This window comes from Eimeria mitis, genomic scaffold (genome assembly GCF_000499745.2).
Source record: "Eimeria mitis Houghton genomic scaffold, Emh_scaff4602, whole genome shotgun sequence".
NCBI lineage: Eukaryota > Apicomplexa > Conoidasida > Eucoccidiorida > Eimeriidae > Eimeria > Eimeria mitis.
This window is the reverse complement of record NW_013572911.1, coordinates 1-306: the sequence shown is the minus strand read 5'-3', so window position 1 is coordinate 306 and position 306 is coordinate 1.

The following is a 306-nucleotide window of genomic DNA, read 5'->3' as shown; positions in this document are numbered from 1 at the left end:
CCCAAACCCTAAACCCTAAACCCTAAACCCTAAACCCTAAACCCTAAACCCTAAACCCTCACGATGATACGTTCTTGTTCTAGCGGCATATTGGGTTTGTGGTCAACTGTAATAAACTCTCCTTCTACGCCTCCCCCCTCTACCTCTATCCCCAACGCAATACGGCTGTCTCCCTGCAACACAAACCCTAAACCCTAAACCCTAAACCCTAAACCCTAATAAACACCCGACAAACCCTAAACCCTACCCCCTTAACCCCATCAAACCAACCAAACCCTAAACCCCCCCCGCCCCCCCACCCCCCCA